The sequence below is a fragment of the Euprymna scolopes genome, chromosome 4 (genome assembly GCF_053919585.1).
Source record: "Euprymna scolopes isolate OS-2025 chromosome 4, ASM5391958v1, whole genome shotgun sequence".
NCBI classification, from domain to species: Eukaryota; Metazoa; Mollusca; class Cephalopoda; order Sepiida; family Sepiolidae; genus Euprymna; species Euprymna scolopes.
This window is the reverse complement of record NC_136485.1, coordinates 82,007,599-82,032,598: the sequence shown is the minus strand read 5'-3', so window position 1 is coordinate 82,032,598 and position 25,000 is coordinate 82,007,599. Positions and strand designations below refer to the sequence as shown.

The following is a 25,000-nucleotide window of genomic DNA, read 5'->3' as shown; positions in this document are numbered from 1 at the left end:
TGGCTTCATTGCTGAGTTCGAATCCCATGAAAAGCAACAATCATAACTTTCTGCTCTGATGATTTCGGATGGATGAAACACTAGTGTTTGTAGGTATTCAAAATAATTATTTATAATTTTATCTTATATATATATATATATATATTTTATCTTATATATATATATATATACATATATATATATATATATATATATATATATATATATATACACTCGGGTCTTTTTATTCAAAAGTAGTGAACTAATGAATTCAACGAGGTTGTTAGATAGTGCTCAATAAAAAGAGCTGATAATACTTGTTTATTGTTATATAAACATGGTCACATCCTGCTGCTACAAATAGCCACTTGTTTCAATCAAACAACAGATATCATCAGGCAGCGACTTTACTATTCAAAAGTTCAATGAATATTCATTGAACTTTTGAATAGTCAAGTCGCTGCCTGATGATATCTGTTGTTTGATTGAAACAAGTGGCTATTTGTAGTAGCGGGATGTGAGCATGTTTATATAACAATAAACAAGTATATATATATATATATATATATATATATATATATATATATATATATTTATATATATATATATAAGTAAACAAATAAATTGAAATGATTACAAATATTAATAAGATAGCATATTTGATATTGAGGATTACAATAAACACTCCCAAATATTAATACAATATACTTATTATATAACTTTACAATTGCTCCCCTATCCAAAGATTTTTAAAAATGTGGCATATTAACAATATGACACACATATAGATTTACAATTAATACTCCCCAAAAGGCATTAAAATACAATTGACCTGCACATATCAACATAAACACAAAACAATAATAATAATAATAATAATAATAATAATAATAATAATAATAATAATAATAATAGTATAGAGATTTACAATTCTCCCCTCCATACACAGAATTATATACGTATTAATAGTATAACACAGTATATAGATTCACAATAAAACAAATTTTAGAGGTGTGTACGTCAGATATATAATTTAAGTAACCAGCAAGTAATTCATCTATTCTAGTATAATAACTCACTACAAAAGTTTAAGAGACTGACTCTCTGCATTAGCATTAAGTATTTGCTTAAAGTAATCATTAGCAAATTGAATTTTTATTTTTACCATTTAAATTATCATAATAACAATTTACTAAAATCAATTTCACACACTAAACTAAGTAAACTAAATATAACAATTACATATAAATGTAATGAGAACCATTTTATCATTTAAACAAATCTTATTTTTACAGTATAGTCATAAAAACAACATTACTAAGCCATATAAATTTTAGAAGATTTGAAACACACACCATTTGATAAAGAAGTCGTTCCTCCAAATGAATTATGTAACACGGCCACACACATATTTTACTCTATAGACTTATTATTATTAAAAAAATCAATTCATTTTGGTCTTCCTTCTCAACGCCGACATATTTCTATTTATTGCATTATGATTGTCTTCTAATACACCTCTCTCTCTCTCTCTCTCTCTCTCTCTCTATATATATATATATATATATATATATATATATATATATATATATATATATATGATTACTTAATTTACTCACATAAATTAATATACGAAAGTATAAATTTATGCGTAAACTTTAAGTATTTACTTCAACAATGCTCAATACGTAGGTAGAGCTAGGCAGTAAGTTATAAAATATATATGGCAATTAAGCTACACAGAATATTCCGCGTTTCATCCCCGCTAGGATTCATCAGGTGTGGCAATTAAGCTACACAGAATATTCCGCATTTCATCCACGCTAGGATTCATCAGGCTTACCTGATGAATCCTAGCGTGGACGAAACACAGAATATTCTGTGTAGCTTAATTGCCATATATATTTTATAACTTACTATATATATATATATATATATATATATATATATATATATATATATGAACATACCTACCTTTATAAATATATAGATATTATCTACCAGCTCTATTTACCCGGCATTGCCGGATGGCGGCCTGTTTCCAGGTGAGTCGCTTAGAGATAAATAATAAAAATGTATTAATTTTTACCTTTGTTTAATACTATTTGTAAAAATTTGTTTTACTTTCCCTTAATTTATTTTTGATTTCAATTAACATTCGATTAATAGTAAATAAAACAAATAATTCAATACATGTATTTATCAAAATTACATGCCGATGGGAAATATACACAGACACAGGAAGTGGTATCTGATAGTTTTAGCAAGACATAGATTGTGAAACGTTTATTGGAAGTTAGTTACAAAGGAAATGTACGAAGGAAACAGAGATAAAAAGAAACAAGGATATGGTAGAAAGGGGGTAATCTGTTTATTTTTTATCTGTTCATATTTAATAGATTTTGTTAACTTATTCCCAATTCAAACCATTTAATTCGAGGGGTTATATTTTTTTCTAGTCAAAATATATATCATTCAAACATGGTAATGTTTCAATATATTGTTAAGTGGCAGTTTTAACGCTTCATTGCTCCCTCATTTTTCGACCAAATTTCGACAAAATTATTAGTTCATAGATCACCTTCTAAGCCATATTGTGGAAAAATTTTCCAATTTTCGTTCAGTAAAACAAAAGTTATGAATTTTCTGGTGTTCAAAATCGTAAAAATATGTAAGGAGGTGGGCAACGCTTTTTATGATTGGTTTCCATAACAACCACGTCGCTTCAGCGACTACTGTTGCTACTAATTCACTGCTGTCACGAAAAGAGAAGTAACAAGTGAAACAGAGAGGATGAAAGCATGAAAGAGAGATAATTGGGGGATTTTATTTAAAGCAGACGAGTGTCGTACATTTTTATTACATATATGTTTATGGGGGCAAAAAATAACACTTAAATTAAACAAAGAACAAGTGAATTTATTAGAAGCCTGGAAAAATCATGGATTACAATAGACAAATGCGAGCATAAAAATATAGTTCAACTTAAACATGGAAAAGTAACGGACTCGTTTATAAAACTGTAAAAGAAAAGGACAAGACATTCTAGTAAAAATATAAATTTATAACTTAAAATATTGCAGTCTTAAAAAGATTTTTTTATTCAATTTATAACAATATATAATCAATTCTTAATGCTGCAATATTTTAAGTTATAAATTTATTATATTTTTACTAGAATATCTTGTCCATTTCTCTTCCAGTTTTAATAACTAGTCCTTTACTTTTCCATGTTCAAGCTTAACCACATTACGTTTGTATGCTCGCATTTTTCCATTGTAATATACATATAGTTGGCCATCTAATTTTTACTCAGAGATTCTTACTTTATCTAAGTGCATTTCTTTGTTTTTTTTCAAAAATATGCATGTGATCTCCATCTATGCATATGTTCTTTCCAATTAAGTATTCAAAGATCTGACATTAATTTCTTCTACGATAGTGGATTCATATATATATATATACATATATATATATATATATATATATATATATATATATATACATATATATATATATATATAATTTCTAGTCAATTTTAATGGCTTTAATTAGCAACAATGTCGCCTTAATGTAAAAAGAAATGTACGTTACAAATAAAATCCAACTAATTTTCCTAATTAATTTATAAGGAAGAAAAAGAAAAATCTTAAATAATCTATATTTCCTCATTAAATAAGTTTTATTCTTCTTTGTTAATTGCTATGCATTCGTTGCCTCTAATTCACAATTCACTTATGTTTCTAGTTAAATGAGTTTCAGCCACAACACGATAACTCAAGAAAATAATTTATTAATCATTATTATTCGCTAGGAGTTCTCAAGCAGGTCATCATCCGTGACTACTCACTGATAATAATCAGTGATGTTCTCTGGAGACTGGGTGACATGTCTTTCCATATTTCCGGTATTATTCATCTCTTTCGATATCTATCGCAAAAGACTTTGCATTACCGCAACAATGGTTTACCATTGATATCTCTCTGACAATGGCAATTGGTCTTCTTTGCAATTTGGGTGGAAATAAGCTTCTCAATCCTTTACAATTGGTTTGTGTGATATCAACCGAGGCTGATACCGTTTTTGCTAGTGGAGGAGAGTCAGTTTATAACTTTTTTAGCAGTTTCAGTTTCCTTGGTTTCATTAAGTGTTTCTTCAATGTTTTTATTTTATTTTTGTTGCAGTTTCTAAGTAGCCGGTTAATGGTCATAGTTTATTTGGATCAGTTTCTGCATTCGAAGATTTTCCTTAAGATTTCAGCTATTTTCATCGTTACTGTCCGTTGTATACTCCCAATGTTCCTTTTGATTTCAATATCTCCTAGTCTTTTTTTCAAGTTTTTCAGGACTGCTCCAAGTGCTCTTGCAATTATCAATATTATTCTGACTCTCTTTGTGTTCCATATTTCTTTCAGTTCTCTGACAAGCTGCATGTATTTGCTTCTTTTTCTGTTTCTTTGATGTTTACTTTATGGTCTGCTGGGACGACAAAACGTACAATTTTACAGTTTATTACTTTTTTTAAGATTTATGTAATTATCATTATGGATTTTAAAGGATTTGGATTACTTGGATTATTCCAAGGTGACTCACACCATTCCAGAAGCGAGAACGTGTCGAGTGCTCGAGGATGAATTTGGAGATGTACCAAGAAGATGAGTCAAAGTTTTTCAAAAGATTGATTACACAGGATGAAACCTGGGTCCATCACTATGATCCAGAGACCAAAGCCCAGTCAATGCAATGGAAGCACTTGGACTCACCACCTCCAAAGAAGGCAAGGGTGCAGCCCTCTGCTGGCAAGTTCATGCTCACAGCCTTCTGGGACCAGGACGGAGTAGTGATGACAGATTTCCTGGCAAAGGGTACCACAATTACAGTAGCCTATTATGCTTCACTTTTGAGGAAATTAAGGGAAGCTATCAAAATTAAGAGGCGGGACAAGATCAGCAATGGTACCCTCCACCCGCAGGACAATGCTCCGGTCCATAACTCACATGTCGCCAGATCAGAAGCACGGGCGTGTGGTTATGAAATCCTACCCCATCCTCCCTACTCTCTTGACCTTGCACTCTCTGACTTTCACCTGTTCCCAACCATGAAGTTGTTTTTGAAAGGAAAGCGTTTCCCAGATGATGCAGCCTTGATTTCTGAAGTCATGTCGTGGTTGGAGGACCAACCTGGGGTGTTCTACAATAACGGTCTCCAGAGCAGCATCAAACGATGGGAGAAATGCATAACTCTGGGTGCTTCCTATGGGGAGAAAGATTAATAACTGTGCCAAGTTTCGTTGCTCTACTACTATGTGTAGTGGGTCACGGACATTACTTATTGCACGCCCCTTGTAGAAGTCTTTCTGTTGTTGTCCCAGAAATGTCTACGGGGCCCTTGAAAGAAAAAAAAAGTGTGATATTGCAAGACCCCTTCTGTCCCCCTCATCTCCAGCAATGTGCTTCCATTATTTTGTCCAATTCCTGTAATAACAATTTTATAAATACCTGTCATTTCTGCCCCACCATATATATATATATATATATATATATATATATATATATATATATATATATATATATGTGTGTGTATATGTGTATATATATATATGTATATATATATATATATGTATGTATATGTAGGTGTGTGAATTCAGTTGTTTCATCATTATTGTTGTTTTTATGTTTCTTCTGACCAAAATCACAACATATACAAAATGATGAGAAGAAATGATACATCTGACTATCAAAATAATTTTTTTAAATTGTATATATATATATATATATATATATGTGTGTGTGTGTGTGTGTGTTCATTACGTGTGTATATATTATACTCATTCTAATACTTAAATTATAGAATCTCTGATATGATGAGGAATTTAAAAACACATAAGAAAAAAATGAAATTAATTCCTTGTAACATTTATATAAAAGTTCAAAGTATCTCTCCATTCAAAATCTTTTATATATTTTTTAACTTTAGTTTTTGTCTTATTTTTTAGGATATGTGAAATAATAAGCAGGGGACAATTGGATAATTATTTCTATTACCGGTAAGTGTGTTCTATTAATTAACCTCTTTTTGAAAAATGAAATATAGAATATTATTTCTTTTTTTATATTTTTTCTCAATGTTTATCTTCAAGTGAAGCATATGTGGAGACGTCATGTCAAAAATAATGGAATAAAAAATTGTGCTTTGCCAGTGTTCACATTGTGGTATCACGCCCCCTCCCGTTCATCATCTCTCACATTGGCAGCTGGGGAGTTCATAACTATAGAAAAATAAAATAAAACAAAAACACAAACTCCAACACATTTTGCAAATATAAGTTGAACTCTGGATGAGTGTGTGACACAATCGACCTTCTTCAAGTTAAGGTTCACATCTACATCTTGTGTCGAGGCTGTATTCTTCAGTCGGTGTAGCGATTCATTTCACCATCTCCTCTGAACCACGATCTGCTTTTAACTGACTGTCCTAATTTGCAACACTCCTTAACTGTGTCTAACTGTAAACTGTACTGAACTGTCGTCAACTGTAGCAAATCCAAGACTTTATTCCTAACTGTTGTGAACTGTCACAAAATATACGACCATGCTTAAAACTACCCATAAACGAATTTACCTTTGTTTGGCCCTTTGTCACCAAATAACCGCCACACCTTGCTTAACAATACTACTTTTGCTTTCTTTTGTGCTTTTTGTAAAACTTCCTCTTCAGTGTTCTGCTGATGAACTTATAATCTCTTCTTTTGTTATATCTTTCCTCTTTTTGTTACTCCACAACACTACTTTCATATACATACCATATAACAATTCGCTCGGTAGTGTATAAAAAGAAATAATAATCTAAGAAAACGTCTCAAACTGGAAAATTTTTAAAAAGACACAAACATATATATCAATCAGTATAGAAAGACGAAAAGAAAAAAAAAGGAAGAAAACGTCGTATTATGGAAATAGAGTGAAGGATTTATTTTAAAATTTATTTCAGACTTTGTATTTGCTTTCTCTCTTCATTTGAAATAGTATTATTTATATATATATATGTGTGTGTGTGTGTGTGTGTGTGTGTGTGTGTGTGTGTGTGTGTGTGTGTGTGTGTGTGTGTATGTGTGTAAAGAAAAGAGAACCTACAGGCGACTATAACTGCAGCAACTGCCAACGTAGGTGCAAATCTCTCTCTAATAGAGAGAGCAAAGAAGCCTGGGATCACCAGGACATAATGATGTCATAATCCCCAGGGAAAGCTGACCGATATATTCATAGTGCCTGGATCAACCGAGATCACCGGAGAAATGCGCCATGATGACGTCAATCGCCAGGGTAACTCTGACCCATATGTCACTTGTATTTTGATGAATAAAAAGCATGGCCAGAACAAAACCAGCCGAAAACGATAAATAAAAGTTTGGGCAAAAAGAAGGTTATGAGTTCATATTGACAATATAAAGGACAAACGACAGTCGAAAGAAGAGAGTCGGAGGTATGAAGATCGACAGTCAAAAAACAAAGTTTCTTTCCTGGAACTCTTCATTTTTGAAGCATGATACCACAAGTCTACTTTCCACCGACTACAACATTTGCCTTATTCAAGTTTATTGTGAACAAATACTTGTCAAGCTGTCCTTTCAGAAAATCAAATCCAATTAAATTATCTTCTACACTTTCACGCACTGTTTCCAATCCTCTCTTGACAACAATAATCGTCCAACTAATAATGCTTTTAATCCTTTACTGAGATTGCCCCCCCACCCTGTGGTGACCCATCAAAAAAAAATGTATGCATATATGAGCTTTAAGAAACATTTCTAAACTAAAGAAATCTGATGCCCTATCTATGTAAGTTATTGTTTTTTGAAAGATCAAAGAACCTTGATTGTATTGTTGATGCATTAAATAATTGATTTGCTGAAGAAAATGCATTAGGCTGCTTCTTTTTTGGTTTGTGCAATTTTTGAAAGCTAATTAGTTTAGCATTTTATCAATTTATTGCACTTCATTAGAGGATCGATACCCTTAAAATGGGAGAAGGAATGTTTGTACACGTGACAGGATAAAAACACAAACCCTCACTTACTACACAGCATGTAGTTGTACTTATATCGTTATACCTATATCTATAGCTTAAGTATACAGGCACACCAACATTCTTGAATTCATCTTTGCACACACACACACACACACACACACACACACACACACACACACACACATATGCGCGTGTGTGTATAAATAATAACTAATAATAAAACTTAATTAGCTTTAAAGTTACTAGAAATTTGAAGCATCATCAATCAACCAAAATATAACCAAAATATAACATTTAACTTGAATTTACAATAACGATTCAAGTTAAGCAAATTGTACAGTGTTTTATCTGATAGAATAATAAGATCTTTGTTCAAGATCTAGTCTCCTCATGCAGTGCTGTCCTGCTGGAGTGGTTAGTATATATCTATCTAGCTAGCTAGCTAGCTAACTATATATATATATATATATATATATATATATATATATATATATATATAGTCTTTGAAGTTTTTTTAACATTTGAAACTACACAAAAAATTACTTTTTATCATTCGTTAAAAAAAAAAAAAAAACACTTAGTCAGTAAGTCATTTAATCACCTGCAATCACTGCATCAACTCTCTCGAATTTACTATAATACCAATTTTTTTTAATTTTTCAAGGGATCATCAGTTGTTTACCATGAAACACTGTTTCGGGGATTTAAAAACAAAACAGTATATTACTTCATGGCTCCCCAGCAGTGTTGATCAAACACCACCACCCTTAATCTTAGGAAGAAGACATGTTACAAAAATTTTTTTATCCAATTTCCTATTCTTAATTGCAATTACTAACATTTTCATAGTATAAAAATGAATTTCTTACCTGTGCGATTCATCAATTTCCACATTTAAAATGGATTATATTTATTTGCTGTCCACTCAGCAAAATGTGGCACAAGGCCGGAAAGTGGTAACCCAGCAGGCTCCCCTTAAGGAGGGGCACTCCTGCAATTTTAAAAATTGCCTGAGTAACCCCGTCGGCATTCCCTGGTTGGGGCGCCTCAGGCAACAAGCAATAAACTTGCCCCACCGGAAAGCCCGGTGGCAAGGCCTGGGAGGGTGGACCTCCTAGGTATTACCCAGGCGGTGTACCTCAGTCCAACAGGTGCTGGGCCGGTCTCCGGTCCCTCACCTGTTAGGCTGAGTGTCAAGTGACGGATCCTTGACTGGTACTATCCATTTAAAATGGATTATATTTATTTGCTGTCCACTCAGCAAAATGTGGCACAAGGCCGGAAAGTGGTAACCCAGCAGGCTCCCCTTAAGGAGGGGCACTCCTGCAATTTTAAAAATTGCCTGAGTAACCCCGCCGGCATTCCCCGGTCGGGGCGCCTCAGGCAACAAGCAATAAACTTGCCCCACCGGAAAGCCCGGTGGCAAGGCCTGGGAGGGTGGACCTCCTAGGTATTACCCAGGCGGTGTACCTCAGTCCAACAGGTGCTGGGCCGGTCTCCGGTCCCTCACCTGTTGGGCTGAGTGTCAAGTGACGGATCCTTGACTTGTACTATCCATTTAAAATGGATTATATTTATTTGCTGTCCACTCAGCAAAATGTGGCACAAGGCCGGAAAGTGGTAACCCAGCAGGCTCCCCTAAAGGAGGGGCACTCCTGCAATTTTAAAAATTGCCTGAGTAACCCCGTCGGCATTCCCCGGTCGGGGCGCCTCAGGCAACAAGCAATAAACTTGCCCCACCGGAAAGCCCAGTGGCAAGGCCTGGGAGGGTGGACCACCTAGGTATTACCCAGGCGGTGTACCTCAGTCCAACAGGTGCTGGGCCGGTCTCCGGCCCCTCACCTGTTGGGCTGAGTGTCAAGTGATGGATCCTTGACTGTACTATCCATTTGAAATGGATTATATTTATTTGCTGTCCACTCAGCAAAATGTGGCACAAGGCCGGAAAGTGGTAACCTAGCAGGCTCCCCTAAAGGAGGGGCACTCCTGCAATTTAAAAAATTGCCTGAGTAACCCCGTCAGCATTCCCCGGTCGGGGCGCCTCAGGCAACAAGCAATAAACTTGCCCCACCGGAAAGCCCAGTGGCAAGGCCTGGGAGGGTGGACCACCTAGGTATTACCCAGGCGGTGTACCTCAGTCCAACAGGTGCTGGGCCGTCTCCGGCCCCTCACCTGTTGAGCTGAGTGTCAAGTGACGTATCCTTGACTGGTACTATCCATTTGAAATGGATTATATTTATTTGCTGTCCACTCAGCAAAATGTGGCACAAGGCCGGAAAGTGGTAACCCAGCAGGCTCCCCTAAGGGAGGGGCACTCCTGCAATTTTAAAAATTGCCTGAGTAACCCCGTCGGCATTCCCCGGTCGGGGCGCCTCAGGCAGCAAGCAATAAACTTGCCCCAACGGAAAGCCCAGTGGCAAGGCCTGGGAGGGTGGACCTCCTAGGTATTACTCAGGCGGTGTACCTCAGTCCAACAGGTGCTGGGCCGGTCTCCGGTTCATCACCTGTTGTTCTGAGTGTAAAGTGACGGATCCTTGACTGGTACTATCCATTTGAAATGGATTATATTTATTTGCTGTCCACTCAGCAAAATGTGGCACAAGGCCGGAAAGTGGTAACCCAGCAGGCTCCCCTAAAGGAGGGGCACTCCTGCAATTTTCAAAATTGCCTGAGTAACCCCGTCGGCATTCCCCGGTCGGGGCCCCACAGGCAGCAAGCAATAAACTTGCCCCACCGGAAAGCCCGGTGGCAAGGCCTGGGAGGGTGGACCTCCTAGGTATTACCCAGGCGGTGTACCTCAGTCCAACAGGTGCTGGGCCGGTCTCCGGCCCCTCACCTGTTGGGCTGATTGTCAAGTGACGGATCCTTGACTGGTACTATCCATTTGAGATGGATTATATTTATTTGCTGTCCACTCAGCAAAATGTGGCACAAGGCCGGAAAGTGGTAACCCAGAAGGCTCCCCTTAAGGAGAGGCACTCCTGCAATTTTAAAAATTGCCTGAGTAACCCCGTCGGCATTCCCCGGTCGGGGCGCCTCAGGCAACAAGCAATAAACTTGCCCCACCGGAAAGCCCGGTGGCAAGGCCTGGGAGGGTGGACCGCCTAGGTATTACCCAGGCGGTGTACCTCAGTCCAACAGGTGCTGGGCCGGTCTCCGGCCCCTCACCTGTTGAGCTGAGTGTCAAGTGACGGATCCTTGACTGGTACTATCCATTTGAGATGGATTATATTTATTTGCTGTCCACTCAGCAAAATGTGGCACAAGGCCGGAAAGTGGTAACCCAGCAGGCTCCCCTTAAGGAGAGGCACTCCTGCAATTTTAAAAATTGCCTGAGTAACCCCGTCGGCATTCCCCGGTCGGGGCGCCTCAGGCAACAAGCAATAAACTTGCCCCACCGGAAAGCCCGGTGGCAAGGCCTGGGAGGGTGGACCTCCTAGGTATTACCCAGGCGGTGTACCTCAGTCCAACAGGTGCTGGGCCAGTCTCCGGCCCCTCACCTGTTGGGCTGATTGTCAAGTGACGGATCCTTGACTGGTACTATCCATTTGAGATGGATTATATTTATTTGCTGTCCACTCAGCAAAATGTGGCACAAGGCCGGAAAGTGGTAACCCAGCAGGCTCCCCTTAAGGAGAGGCACTCCTGCAATTTTAAAAATTGCCTGAGTAACCCCGCTGGCATTCCCCGGTCGGGGCGCCTCAGGCAGCAAGCAATAAACTTGCCCCACCAGAAAGCCCGGTGGCAAGGCCTGGGAGGGTGGACCTCCTAGGTATTACCCAGGCGGTTTACCTCAGTCCAACAGGTGCTGGGCCGGTCTCCGGCCCCTCACCTGTTGGGCTGAGTGTCAAGTGACGGATCCTTGACTGGTACTATCCATTTGAGATGGATTATATTTATTTGCTGTCCACTCAGCAAAATGTGGCACAAGGCCGGAAAGTGGTAACCCAGCAGGGTCCCCTTAAGGAGAGGCACTCCTGCAATTTTAAAAATTGCCTGAGTAACCCCGTCGGCATTCCCCGGTCGGGGCGCCTCAGGCAACAAGCAATAAACTTGCCCCACCGGAAAGCCCGGTGGCAAGGCCTGGGAGGGTGGACCTCCTAGGTATTACCCAGGCGGTGTACCTCAGTCCAACAGGTGCTGGGCCGGTCTCCGGCCCCTCACCTGTTGGGCTGGTTGTCAAGTGACGGATCCTTGACTGGTACTATCCATTTGAAATGGATTATATTTATTTGCTGTCCACTCAGCAAAATGTGGCACAAGGCCAGAAAGTGGTAACCCAGCAGGCTCCCCTAAAGGAGGGGCACTCCTGCAATTTTAAAAATTGCCTGAGTAAACCCGTCGGCATTCCCCGGTCGGGGCGCCTCAGGCAGCAAGCAATAAACTTGCCCCACCGGAAAGCCCGGTGACAAGGCCTGGGAGGGTGGACCTCCTAGGTATTACCCAGGCGGTGTACCTCAGTCCAACAGGTGCTGGGCCGGTCTCCGGCCCCTCACCTGTTGGGCTGAGTGTCAAGTGACGGATCCTTGACTGGTACTATCCATTTAAAATGGATTATATTTATTTGCTGTCCACTCAGCAAAATGTGGCACAAGGCCGGAAAGTGGTAACCCAGCAGGCTCCCCTAAAGGAGGGGCACTCCTGCAATTTTAAAAATTGCCTGAGTAACCCCGTCGGCATTCCCCGGTCGGGGCGCCTCAGGCAACAAGCAATAAACTTGCCCCACCGGAAAGCCCGGTGGCAAGGCCTGGGAGGGTGGACCTCCTAGGTATTACCCAAGCGGTGTACCTCAGTCCAACAGGTGCTGGGCCGGTTCCCGGCCCCTCACCTGTTGGGCTGAGTGTCAAGTGACGTATCCTTGACTGGTACTATCCATTTAAAATGGATTATATTTATTTGCTGTCCACTCAGCAAAATGTGGCACAAGGCCGGAAAGTGGTAACCCAGCAGGCTCCCCTAAAGGAGGGGCACTCCTGCAATTTTAAAAATTGCCTGAGTAACCCCGTCGGCATTCCCCGGCCGGGGCGCCTCAGGCAGCAAGCAATAAACTTGCCCCACCGGAAAGCCCAGTGGCAAGGCCTGGGAGGGTGGACCTCCTAGGTATTATCCAGGCGGTTTACCTCAGTCCAACAGGTGCTGGGCCGGTCTCCGGCCCCTCACCTGTTGGGCTGAGTGTCAAGTGACGGATCCTTGACTGGTACTATCCATTTAAAATGGATTATATTTATTTGCTGTCCACTCAGCAAAATGTGGCACAAGGCCGGAAAGTGGTAACCCAGCAGGCTCCCCTAAAGGAGGGGCACTCCTGCAATTTTAAAAATTGCCTGAGTAACCCCGTCGGCATTCCCCGGTCGGGGCGCCTCAGGCAACAAGCAATAAACTTGCCCCACCGGAAAGCCCGGTGGCAAGGCCTGGGAGGCTGGACCTCCTAGGTATTACCCAAGCGGTGTCCCTCAGTCCAACAGGTGCTGGGCCGGTTCCCGGCCCCTCACCTGTTGGGCTGAGTGTCAAGTGACGGATCCTTGACTGGTACTATCCATTTAAAATGGATTATATTTATTTGCTGTCCACTCAGCAAAATGTGGCACAAGGCCGGAAAGTGGTAACATAGCAGGCTCCCCTAAAGGAGGGGCACTCCTGCAATTTTAAAAATTGCCTGAGTAACCCCGTCGGCATTCCCCGGTCGGGGCGCCTCAGGCAGCAAGCAATAAACTTGCCCCACCGGAAAGCCCAGTGGCAAGGCCTGGGAGGGTGGACCTCCTAGGTATTACCCAGGCGGTGTACCTCAGTCCATCAGGTGCTTGGCCGGTCCCCGGCCCCTCACCTGTTGGGCTGAGTTTCAAGTGACGGATCCTTGACTGGTACTATCCATTTAAAATGGATTATATTTATTTGCTGTCCACTCAGCAAAATGTGGCACAAGGCCGGAAAGTGGTAACCCAGCAGGCTCCCCTAAAGGAGGGGCACTCCTGCAATTTTAAAAATTGCCTGAGTAACCCCGTCAGCATTCCCCGGTCGGGGCGCCTCAGGCAGCAAGCAATAAACTTGCCCCACCGGAAAGCCCGGTGGCAAGGCCTGGGAGGGTGGACCTCCTAGGTATTACCCAGGCGGTGTACCTCAGTCCAACAGGTGCTGGCCGGTTCCCGGCCCCTCACCTGTTGGGCTGAGTGTCAAGTGACGGATCCTTGACTGGTACTATCCATTTAAAATGGATTATATTTATTTGCTGTCCACTCAGCAAAATGTGGCACAAGGCCGGAAAGTGGTAACCCAGCAGGCTCCCCTAAAGGAGGGGCACTCCTGCAATTTTAAAAATTGCCTGAGTAACCCCGTCGGCATTCCCCGGTCGGGGCGCCTCAGGCAGCAAGCAATAAACTTGCCCCACCGGAAAGCCCGGTGGCAAGGCCTGGGAGGGTGGACCTCCTAGGTATTACCCAGGCGGTGTACCTCAGTCCAACAGGTGCTGGGCCGGTTCCCGGCCCCTCACCTGTTGGGCTGAGTGTCAAGTGACGGATCCTTGACTGGTACTATCCATTTAAAATGGATTATATTTATTTGCTGTCCACTCAGCAAAATGTGGCACAAGGCCGGAAAGTGGTAACCCAGCAGGCTCCCCTAAAGGAGGGGCACTCCTGCAATTTTAAAAATTGCCTGAGTAACCCCGTCGGCATTTTCCGGTCGGGGCGCCTCAGGCAGCAAGCAATAAACTTGCCCCACCGGAAAGCCCGGTGGCAAGGCCTGGGAGGGTGGACCTCCTAGGTATTACCCAGGCGGTGTACCTCAGTCCAACAGGTGCTGGGCCGGTTCCCGGCCTCTCACCTGTTGGGCTGAGTGTCAAGTGACGGATCCTTGACTGGTACTATCCATTTAAAATGGATTGTATTTATTTGCTGTCCACTCAGCAAAATGTGGCACAAGGCCGGAAAGTGGTGACCCAGCAGGCTCCCCTAAAGGAGGGGCACTCCTGCAATTTTAAAAATTGCCTGAGTAACCCCGTCGGCATTCCCCGGTCGGGGCGCCTCAGGCAGCAAGCAATAAACTTGCCCCACCGGAAAGCCCGGTGGCAAGGCCTGGGAGGGTGGACCTCCTAGGTATTACCCAGGCAGTGTACCTCAGTCCAACAGGTGCTGGGCCGGTTCCCGGCCCCTCACCTGTTGGGCTGAGTGTCAAGTGACGGATCCTTGACTGGTACTATCCATTTAAAATGGATTATATTTATTTGCTGTCCACTCAGCAAAATGTGGCACAAGGCCGGAAAGTGGTAACCCAGCAGGCTCCCCTAAAGGAGGGGCACTCCTGCAATTTTAAAAATTGCCTGAGTAACCCCGTCGGCATTCCCCGGTCGGGGCGCCTCAGGCAACAAGCAATAAACTTGCCCCACCGGAAAGCCCAGTGGCAAGGCCTGGGAGGGTGGACCTCCTAGGTATTACCCAGGCGGTGTACCTCAGTCCAACAGGTGCTGGGCCGGTCTCCGGCCCCTCACCTGTTGGTCTGAGTGTCAAGTGACGAATCCTTGACTGGTACGATCCATTTGAAATGGATACGTTTAATTTTTCAGTCTTGTATTTATAAGCTTTGGATTAATCCATTTAACTACTTATCACCCCCACTATAATTAGTAGTTTTTATATTTACATTCTTATTTATTTAAAATTAGATATATAAAGGTTAAAAATATTTTATTTTTACATATATACATTTTTTTTTTTTTTTTTTTAATTAATTTATTATATGTAATTATAAATACATTTTATACATTGCTAATATAGTTTTGGATTTCCTTTATTAATATAGTCTGGTTTATCTTAAACGATTCAAAAGCATCAGGATAACGAACAAATGCTTTATTTAACTGTTTTAATATTTTATTTTTATCCCCACCTTGTTTTATCATCCTTATTACTAAGCTAGAAACTGGTGGTATAAAATCTGTTAATTTTAGAGTAACGCGAGCTATTCTCAAAAACTCTGACATAATGGTTCCATAAAACACAAAAACAGGGCAGGTGCTATCCTTATGGGGCATACGTACTATTTTAAAGGGGAATGCGTTTCTTTTATCAAATATTTTATAAAGAAAAATCCCATCCTCAATTTTTATATCTAAATCCAAAAATGTAGCCTGTTGTCCTCTATGTTCACAATTCAATTTTAGTTCGTTTGGATATATAAGATGTTTACTTTTTTCGAATTCATCATTATCGTTTATGCATATAAGGTCATCTATAAATCTCCTACACCCATGAAAGTTATATGTTTTAGATATATCTGTTTTTAATAATGATGACATATATATATATACTCGAGTCTATGTAAATACAAATTTGCCCAAAATGGTGCAGGATCCAATCCCATTGGGATACCTATCGTTTGGAGTTATGTTTTATTTCCTATTTGAAAATAGCATTCTTTAATAAGATGACTTACAAGTATTTTTAAAATACCTTTAGAAACACTAGTTTTGCTATTTTTATTTTTACACCAGAAAGCTTTAGAGTTTGAAAAGTCTATATATTTACCTTTTCCACCTTGAAAAGCTAAATCTACAGTATCATTTAATTATTTTATAAGTTTTTCGTGCGAAATTTTTGTATATAGCGTACTAAAATCATAAGTAGCTATAGATTTTGCTTTTATTCTGGAATTTATTTTATCTAATTTTTCTTTTACTGGTTTGGAATTATTTACTACCCAAAATAGATTTATATTACTATAGAATTTACTTTTCAGATGAAAATTATTTATTTGATTTATAATTAATTTAAATATTTTAGATACAGCTTTACTTAGAGGTTTAGTTATGCACGTCTTAGAACCTACAATAAATCTAGCACCAACTGGATTTTTATGCATTTTAGGTATCCAATACATACATGGAAGATTTTTGTGTTTGTCTTCTAACTTTAATCCTACTTTTTCATTTATAATACTATTATTCAAAATAATGCTATCTAAATTACTATTACTTACTTTATAAGTATCCGAATCGTTTCCTATAAGTCCTACTTCTATCAATAAACGTTGTATATAATATTTTTTATATATAAAAGCTATATTGTTTGCCGCTTTATCAATCGGAACTATTACAAACTTTTCTTGAAGTATTTAAAGTTCCTCCCGTATTTCTAAATTTTTAAAAAGAGGATTGGTTTTTCTAGGGTGTTTAAATTGTTTTATATGTTTAACCTTTTTGTTTACGCATTCAAATATACTATTTTTCCATGCATCAAACGTAGACTGTGCTAATTTATATTTCTTTACCATAGACATAATAAAACCTTCTAGTGCTTTAGTTACTTCTTTAACGCATTTAGTGTAATTTAGGCATTTAGGTTCTCTATAATTTGGACCCTTACTAAGTAGTTTTCTTAATTTAGGATTATTTACTATATTTAAATCTCCTGTAATTACATGTTTTATCTCATTATTACAGAACTGAGAGGAATTACAATCACATTCTGGAATATTTATATTATTATCTTTTACATTTATATGTTCTACCGTTTTCTTATAATTAAAAATTTTATTGCGTATTGTTGGCCCTAGTTTATATGTAACTATTGGTTTTTGATCTTTTTTCTGGAACTCATTTGGTAGTAATTGTATAGTTTTTTGTTTATTAAATATTTAAGGTAAATTTACATCATCTAAACCTTTATTTTCATACAAAACTACACAAACATTTTTAGGTTTCTTTTTTATATCGTTCACTGGTGGCTTATATAATTTAGTGTCAATTATATCTAGAATATATTCATACCATTGAATGAAATAGTCCTTCTTATATATCATATCCGGTTGTAATAATATTTTAGATGCTATTTCCTTCAAAGCTTTCTTTTTTGTTTGATTAAGCAACTTTCTTATATAATTGAACGACTCATAAATTTTATTAATAATAATATCTTTAACTTTACTAAAAAAATCCTCGCATGAAATAACTGATTTTCTATTATTTCTATTAACATGAGTTCTATCTCTAATACCGTAGCGAGGCAAAGCTGGATATAATCTACCTATAATTTCAGAATCTTGTAGGTTATTTTTTTTAACTTTAATATTCAACCCATATGGGTAAATTACTCGCATTTTTTTAATTATATCGTCTTCCTTATCCTGACGCATCCTTAGGATATCGTTATCTACATTACCTAGACTATTATATCCATTGCATTTGATTTTTTCAATTATTTGTACAGAAAAAGACGACTGACTAAAGGTTTCTTTAAAATGTTTAACAACATGAATACATCCCTTAGTGCTAGTCCTATGCAAATTCATGCGTTTATTTAGAGGCATTACAGTTTCTCCTACGTATTGTAAATTACAGTTTTTACAGGACAACAGGTAGACCAAATTTTGGGACCTACATGACAAATCTTCTTTAGAATGATTTACAACATAATAAATTTTATTAGTCACATTTGACTTATATTCTTTAGATGTTATAAGAATATTGCACGTTTTACATAAGGGTGCTCCACAAGGAGCAACCTTAAAATTATTATCGGCCGAACAAGTCCCATTTGCCACTTCAAAAGAAGGAGTTCCTACTTCTATATTACTAATGACAACGGCTTGACCCTGTCGAGACATCTCCGACCTCCTTGGGTGGTAAGCCCTAGGGGAACTCACTAGTTCTGAGGACTGCCCAGACCTAGCTTGCAATCTAGTTTTAGTGACCATATTTAAAAAGTTATTTGATAATTATTTTTGTATTTTATCAGAAAAAAAACTTTAGTACCTTTGGTACCAGAAAAGTATCCAAATAAGAGGAAGGGAACCTAGCCATACATATTTAAATACTCAATATATAGTCTTTGAATATATATATATATATATATATATATATATATATATATATATATATATATATATATATATATATATATATATAAAGAGAGAGAGAGAGAGGAAGACACAGAGAGACAGACAGAAAGACATAGAGAGAGGCGATTGTGATAATGTAGCGCCTAGTATGAAATTTAGGATTTTATTATAATGACTAAATGTGTCTAAAAAGGCATTCTAAAGTTACATAAGATAGTGACAATAGTCTAGATATAATTAATTTGTATGCGGCATCTACTGTAGCAAACCTAAGGTACTTTGGTCCAGAGGAGAATTTCTGCAATCAAAATATTATATAGAAGATACGTACATATTACAAAAAATAAAAGCATAATATTTATATGTATATGCATATGTATTACAGAAGCGCAGAACAAGATTGGTACCGTCGGTTTCAAGTCAACAAATGATCAATGGCTGAAGAGATTTAACAAGATGTGATCATTTGTTAATAACTTCTTTATTGAAACCGATCGTATCAATGTTCTGATCTTCTGTCGTATATATATATATATATATATATATATATATATATATATATATATATATATATATATATATATATATATAAAGGTACTTTGTGTGTTCCTTGTAGACTTGAAAACGTCTGAGCCGATTTGAATTCTTCAAAATTTCACACAAATATATCTCATGTGCCTGGCAGTGTTCTTAGATAGTTTTGTATGTATGTGAAGCTTCCTCTCATTGCACTATGGTAGGTCCCCTGGCTAAAGCAGGTAATCATACAATTCGATGAAGATAGACAATAGAATATTCGTTAATCTCATTTAATCCCAAGCAACATCGAGTCTCCCTGCTAGTATATATATATATATATATATATATATATATATATATATATATATGTGTGTGTGTGTGTGTGTGTATGTATGTATGTATGTATGTATGTAAGTGTGTGTATGTGTGTGTATTATATTATATCATATAATATTCTATTAATACAAAAGTTTAAGTTATAGCTCAATAGTGTATAACTAAAGCTCTAATTGAATTTACTTATATATAAACTTAGAAAATATTGGAAACAAATTCTCGTAAATACTTAAAAAAAATTCATTGACATACAATTGTTTCTGCTTTCTCACATACATTTTCGTGATAAACATAATATACAACATTAATTTTTGTACTAGGCTTCATCAATGCCTATAAATGTTCGTCTATCCTTCTGAAAAAACTAAATGCATTCAACATTCATAAATTTTTATTTTTTGTTTTCATTTTTATATGTTTTCTATTTGCTGACCGTATCATTGAAGAAAAAAATTGTTTACATTTAGTTTTCATTCAAATGTTTAAATTGCTGTATATCCATACCATGTGTGTTTAACTTTATAGGCGTGCTTGTACTTTATTGTTGGACATCAATAAAAACATGCATCAAAAGTACATTAGTTATTTAAGGTTAAAATCTTCTATCTTCTTCTTCTAATTCTGGATTCTTCATTTTAACATTTTCCTTCATACGTTATCATTTCTCTCTCTCTCTCCCTCTCTCTCTCTCTCTCTCTCTCTCTCTCTCTCTATATATATATATATATATATATATATATATATATATATACGTTTTATTGTTTCGACTACACGGCCGTTTTTTCTTTGGCCGTCTGTAGCGTCCTCAGACTTTTACAGATTTCTGTAAAAAGTCTGAGGACGCTAAAAAAACTGCCGTGTAGCCGAAACAATAATGTAACTTAACAGAAAGATACGGTAATAAAAAATAAAACGCATATTTGCTCTACAACAGTATTGAGAACTTTCCTCGGTTTTTATTAATTACCATCTCCACTATATATATATATATATATATATATATATATATATATATATATATATATATATATATATATATATATATATATATATATATATACGAGGAAACAGGTAAAAAACATGTTAAAAAAACATTTTGAAATGAGTTAAAAACATATTTAATCTGAAAAGGAAACACGAGATAAGTGGATAGTCCTTACTCCGTAGAGTTTCGAAGAAATACTTTCCTTCTCGTCAGAGGGTAGGAATTAGCAAAATGCGGGATCGGATTTTGCATGCAAAAGTATTTGATGAAACAACAAGTACGTCAAAGATCTTACTTGATAACAAAAAAAGTGAAGCAGAGGGAATATGGTGAAGAAAAAGGTGATTACACATGAATGGATAGTCTGGTGGAAGATAAATAATCCAGTGACGGTAAAATTAAAATATAATTTTTATTTATATATATATATATATATATATATATATATATATATATATATATATATATATATATATATACATAAAATGAATGACAAAAGTCTATATTCCACATTTCATGATTTTGACCATCTTACAATTTATTCCTTTAATTCAGTTGACACTTACAATTTTTGACAATATCTGTTTCGTAGCACAAAATCAATCACGTAATTATTATATCAATCAGTGAATCTATTTTGTCCTTTATTCAGCGGAAGACATAGCAACAATATATCCACCAAAATGAAAGAAAATGCGTTTGGACATGAGTAAAAATCCGAAAATTGGAAGAGAAGCTGCAAATACCTCATAGTTTATTTTCATTACGCCATTTTGAACTTAGAGTCGTTAAAACCCGCATATACGTATTAACAAATACCGTTAATTTAGGTATATTCTGCCAGAAATATTCTATTTATTAATTAGTAAATTCATTATTTATTATTTATAATTAATATATCCATATTTACCCAAATAACATCAATGATTATAATCTAGTACACATGTTTACATATACGAAACTTTAAAAAAAAGCTATTTTCAATGTCCGGTTGTATAAAATTAATTATTAATCTGAATTTAAAACTATACATAATTTAATTCTTATTACGGTTATAATTAAATTAATTATTACATAAATTATAATTCTTTGTATTTTTTTATTCTAAAACTATAATTTTATTTAGTTGAAATTTTGAAGTCGCTCTATAATCCGTTTACCTTGAGCGAAAAATATTAATAATTTAATTTTGAATTTTAATTTTAAGCTTTACAGAGTTATAGCCCTTTGAACAAAAAAACTTTAATATATCTTTTCTGCATTTTTTTATCATTCTTTCTTTTATATTGTCTTATTCCTTCCACTTTCTCTTTTCCTAATAAATAATATTTGTACAGTTCTAATGTCATTCGTTTTATATTTATTCATTAATTAATTCAATGTATACTATAAATTAATTAACTTATATGTTGAATATAAAATGATAGTATTCTAACCATTTTAATATACAATATTAAATATTTATGAGTTTTATTTATCGATTGTCTAAATTTAGTTATAATCATCAGATGAATGGTTAATTATAATTTTTATTTGTGTTTTAAATATATTATAATTCATTCCTCCTTAATATCGAATTATAAAGTATTTAGTTACTAAACTTATATTTATTTTATCTATAATTTATTATTATTATTATTATTATTATTACTATTATTATTATTATTATTATTATTATTATTATTATTATTATTATTATTATTATTATTATTATTATTATTTAGAATGTAATACTTTAAAATTCACATTTCATGTATTATGTATTTTTGCTACTTTAAATCAAGTATTAAAAAATATCTCTCGAACTAGTAAAGTAGTTAGCTATAATTTTTGTTTAAGATTGAATAAATCTTAATTCCCCTTATAATTCGATTTAAAAGTAACCTAATCACATAGTAGTATGTGCTTTTAATTAATTAAATGAATTTAAATCTTATTTTACTTTTAATTACTTAAGCATTATTAATGTTATTTTGACATAATATTATATATTCAACTTACCCCCATTTATCTTTACTATATTTAAAATTAATTTAAACCCATATTTAATATGTTTAAGTACTGTAATTATAATAACGTATAAAACATTTCCATCTTTACACAGTTTCATGTGTTCATTTGATAGTTCTCTTATTATCTGCCTCCTTCTTACTATTCCCCTCTTACTACTACCTTTTCCTTCTTTTTTTAAATGTTGAACTATAATTCTGAAATATAAACGTTTAGTTAATGCATAAAAAAATGGTTTACTGTTCCACTTATTTCATAGATATACCTTATCTAGTGTTTTTACATCCATTCGAACAAGTCTAACACTAAACACAATCGGTTTATATATTTGAGTCAACACATCAATCGTACAACAATCACTTATTTCAACAAATACAGCAAGTTTTAGATCAATTTTTGGTATTTTGATTCTATAAATACTTTATTGTATTATGATCATAATTATATATTATTATTATGCTTATTATAAATATTATGCTTATTATAAAATATTATAAGATATTATGCTTATTATAAAATATTATAAAATATTATGCTTATTATAAATACTTTATTGTATTATGATTATGATTAAATAATTTTATTATGCTTATTATATGATATTGTATTATTAGATATACCTTATCTAGTGTTTTTACATCCATTCTAACAATTCTAACACTAAACACAATCGGTTTATATATTGACTCAACACATCAATCGTAGAACAATCACTTATTTCAACAAATACAGCAGGTTTTAGATCAATTTTTGGTATTTTAATTCTATAAATACGTTATTGTATTATGATCATAAAAAAATTGTCATTACAATCCATAAACTAATTTTTTTAGCAAACAAATGTTTAACATGTCCAAACATTGCGATCAATCCAGAAATTATATATTTCGAATTAACTATTATTATCTACCCTAATTTAATATTTCATTTTTAATCCACATATAATTATAGAATATAATTACATGCGCTCATTTATCACGTTTAAATACTGCATTACGTGAGATATATTATCATATTTACCTTCATAGTTTATTTAAAATATAAATCTGATTATAACTTGTCATTATATTTGCTAACATTATCTGAATACAAGTATAAATTTGCTAAATATCTAAGTTGATTTAATTAGTTTATAATGTTCTACAATTACTAGTTTATTTTACTTTATTAACTATTTTATATTTTATATAATATATGTATCTCCATAAATGAAAATACTAAATTAGCATGCTATGATGGTTTAACATATTTTCTTCTAATCTATTCTTCTAAACATGCTATATTAAAGACAAGATCTTCTTGGGTCTAAGTTTATACCGCTTACTTATCTCAATTAATTAAACTAGTTATAAATTAACATTAGAGAATTTAATACTACTTTTACTCTATATTATCATGATAGATTGAAATTTGTCAATACAACACAATATCTAAAGTTCATACCCTTTCCATTTACTTTATATTAAACATATTATTTTATTTATTTTAGATTTATTCATTTAACTAAAAATTATTAGTTTATTTTTAATTCTATTTTTATTTATTTATGTATTAATCGCTATAAATAATAATTAAATTTTCATGCTTTGTGAGTTCATTTAATTTAATTTAATTTATGCTTGTAATCAGGTTTTAGTCGAGACAATATATACTTATATCTATGTAAACAACTTTGAATTACTTCCTGGCGTTTGTTACTTTAGATATTATTGTATGATAAGATTTTAGATTGCAAAGGCTACATCGGACAAACTTGTTTGGAGAGCATTTACCAGCACTTCCTAGTATCGACCATTTCAATTAGTATTCAATTTTATTTTTTCTTAATTCCCTAATCCAATTTGCTAATGATATTGTTTTATTATTATTAGCTAGTGGCATTATAAAGGAAGCTGTATGATTATTAAATCTATCTTTAAAACTGCAATACCTGGCCCCGATGCTTTGGTGCTATTATGAGACATTTACCTTCTAACGGACATTCATCAATATTCCTGCAGTTGCAAAGTGAATTCCCTTCAATGATTTGATTATTTAATAAACATCCTAAATTCGTCTCTTTGTCTATTTTTACACTGTTAGAATTTACTATAGTTTTCATGAAGTTAGTCGTAGTCGAAAAAGATAATTTAACATAAAAATTCCATGGTGTAATTTCCAGAGGTATAAGGGAGTGAAATTACACTACAGGATTTTTACGCATTCTGAATGTTGCCTCCAATTTGGAGTTTGTTTCAAATGTTACGGATTAATCTATTACCCCCAATTTCCCCTTGGATTATTATTTGTCTGACTTGGCAGACATTTTCCGAAA

General features: G+C 35.3%; 1 protein-coding gene across 2 annotated transcripts in view; it reads left to right on the top strand.

The window, feature by feature from the left end:
- The window catches only part of LOC145268547 (uncharacterized), a 997,234-nt gene that overhangs the window by 400,214 nt on the left and 572,020 nt on the right, over window positions 1-25,000 (top strand). For both annotated transcript variants that reach the window (XM_080124031.1, XM_080124030.1), the window contains exon 2: window positions 5,974-6,024. The gene's annotated coding sequence lies outside the window, so the exon portion shown is untranslated. The remainder of the gene's footprint in view (window positions 1-5,973; window positions 6,025-25,000) is intronic.